Source organism: Mauremys reevesii, linkage group 2, assembly GCF_016161935.1.
Source record: "Mauremys reevesii isolate NIE-2019 linkage group 2, ASM1616193v1, whole genome shotgun sequence".
NCBI classification, from domain to species: domain Eukaryota; kingdom Metazoa; phylum Chordata; order Testudines; family Geoemydidae; genus Mauremys; species Mauremys reevesii.
The window spans coordinates 45,823,814-45,826,514 of record NC_052624.1 but is presented as its reverse complement, the minus strand read 5'-3'; the positions used below and the strand labels follow the sequence as shown (position 1 = coordinate 45,826,514).

The 2,701-nt window shown below is 65.9% G+C and overlaps 1 protein-coding gene across 3 annotated transcripts in view; it reads left to right on the top strand.

Moving 5' to 3' along the window:
- Positions 1-335: 335 nt before the first annotated feature.
- Positions 336-2,701, top strand: part of CDK6 (cyclin dependent kinase 6) — a 177,556-nt gene continuing 175,190 nt past the window's right edge. Inside the window, exon 1 of one of the 3 annotated variants that reach the window (XM_039522421.1) lies at positions 336-812. The gene's annotated coding sequence lies outside the window, so the exon portion shown is untranslated. Of the gene's footprint in view, positions 813-1,691; positions 1,816-2,701 lie in introns of those variants that run through there. The other 2 variants (XM_039522422.1, XM_039522423.1) reach the window with 2 other exon arrangements.

Sequence of the window (2,701 nt, the reverse complement as noted above, 5' to 3'; positions counted from 1 at the left end):
CCTAATGATGTCTCTCTCTCTCCCCCCTGGGGTGCATGCCTCTGGCAGTTGCGCTAGCGGCGACCCTTGCGGTATGTGGCTGCCTTTGGCAGAGGCACATGAAGGATTTCATTGAGTGTGAAGACAGAGAGCAGAGACAGAAAGCAGAAGGAGGCGGCTGCAGCCTTTGTAGTCGGAGAGGAATGCGGAAATGTTAAAGCACTATGTCAAACTTTTTTGAAACGGGGTCAAGTCACATTCAGCCAGCGTGGGAAAGCAAGGGGGAAAAAAAGTTGAGGGGGGGGGAGGTTTGCGAGCTGTGCTGCCGCCACTGTTCTCAGTGAGCAGGAGCCGAGAGAGGCTAGAGAAGCAGCAGCAGCGGGCGGCGTGGAGGGCTGGTTTACAAGCCCCGCACACGGGGCAGCAGCGTGGTGCAGCCTGCAGTGCTTTGATCAGCTGCAGCCTGGTGAACACGGGACTTTGAGTCGCTTTTTTTCCCCCCCTTCAGAGGCATGGGGTGGGAGGCCGAAGCCGCTCTGGTTCTGAGTTAAAGATCCCTTGGCAGGAAGGTGCTGCCAGGCTGCTGCAGGAGGATGCGAGCTGAGGGCAGCAGCAGAGTCGAGGAGGAGCAGCTGCTGCAGCTACCTGTGTGGCCTGGGCTGCCGCGGCAGAGACCTGCTGGCGGCATCATCATGTGAATATTTATTACCCGGTTGGGGTCTTCGCTCGCGGTAATCGAATGGGAGGTTTGCTTCGGGGAAGGTTATTTTCCCCCCCTGCGGAAGCTTATCTGGGGCTCGTGAGGCGATCGGGGCAGCTGTGGAGCGGACCAGGTAACTGGAAGTGGCCATGTGCTTCTCCTACCATGTAGTATTACTGCCGAACGCCCCGCAAACAGCCCCTGCCCGGCTGGGTGGTTTTGTGGCTAAGGGGGCTTCTCTTCCTCGAACGGTGGGATCGGGGCTTTGTGGGGCCGGCCCCCAAGACGTTCAGCCCTGGCGCTGGGGGTGCGGTTTCTGCCGTCCCCCTCCTGCATGTATTCTTGTTGCGGGGGGGGGGGACAGCCGTGCATGGTGCCGGGGCACGAGTCTGCTTGGGGGGCCCGTTCACGCCTGTTTTGTATTTTCGGGTGTTTCGGTGGGATCCCCAGTGCTTGTTGTCGGGGGAGTCCCCTTCTGCCGCTGCATGCATCCCTATGGGGGGCTGCTTTGGGGGGCCCTCCTTGCACGCATTCTTACCCGGGGGGTGGTTTTGCCCTCCCTCCCCCGGTCCCGCAAGCGTTCTTGTTGGGGGATTTGTGCGAGGGGATTTCCCGAGCATGCACTCGTAAGAAGACGTTTGTTTCTAGGGGGTGATTCTGCGCATGCAGCCCTGGTAGGGGGGCTGTCTGGGGGTTCCCCTCGCGGGCAGCCCTGGGGGGGCTGCTTGGGGGTTCCCCCTCCGGTGCCCGCATTCTTCTCCGGCAGTAACTTTGCATGGGCGAAACCCTCCGCGGTTCAGCAATAGCGGCTCTGGCCGATGCCTTGGAGCGCTACTCAACGCCGCCGCGGTGCGCGCGGAGCCTGAGGCGCACTCCGAGCCAGGCCCCTTCTCCCCGACCTCACACACACGCGCGCCGTGGGAGGCGCGGAGCAGCGCCCCCGGCGGGGGGCGCCCCAACGCCTGAGGCACGCAGCGGCCTGGCCCCGCGGGACGTACTTCCCTAGGGCTGGGCAGCCGGCTGCTGCTCCCGGAGACAGGCGGCGCCTCCCTTCCGCGGGGCAGGGCGCTGAGCCGCTTCCTCTCCCGCGGGGCTCCCTTGCCCCCGGGCTGGGGGCGTTTCTGCTGTTCCTGCGGGTACTGACCTGCTCCCCCCTCGCAGGGACACGTCCCCGCCCCCCATCACTGACCTGCTCCCCCCCCGGCACTTCCCCGCCCCATCACTGACCTGCTCCCCTCCCCAGACACTTCCCCGCCCCCATCACTGACCTGCTCCCCGGCACTTCCCCGCCCCATCACTGACCTGCTCCCCTCGCAGGGACACGTCCCCGCCCCATCACTGACCTGCTCCCCCCTCGCAGGGACACGTCCCCGCCCCCCATCACTGACCTGCTCCCCGGACACGTCCCCGCCCCCATCACTGACCTGCTCCCCCGGCACTTCCCCGCCCCATCACTGACCTGCTCCCCCTCCCCAGGCACTTCCCCGCCCCATCACTGACCTGCTCCCCCCTCCCCCAGGCACTTCCCCGCCCCCCCATCACTGACCTGCTCCCCCCTCGCAGGGACACATCCCCGCCCCCCATCACTGACCTGCTCCCCCCTCGCAGGGACACGTCCCCGCCCCCCATCACTGACCTGCTCCCCCTTCGCAGGGACACGTCCCCGCCCCCCCATCACTGACCTGCTCCCCCTCGCAGGGACACTTCCCCGCCCCATCACTGACCTGCTCCCCCTCGCAGGGACACGTCCCCGCCCCATCACTGACCTGCTCCCCCTCGCAGGGACACGTCCCCGCCCCATCACTGACCTGCACCCCCAGGCATTTCCCCGCCCCATCACTGACCTGCTCCCCAGGCACTTCCCCGCCCCATCACTGACCTGCTCCCCTCCCAGGCACTTCCCCCCCCATCACAGACCTGCTCCCGCCCCATCACTGACCTGCTCCCCTCCCCAGACACTTCCCCGCCCCATCACTGACCTGCTCCCCCTCCCCAGACACTTCCCCGCCCCATCACTGACCT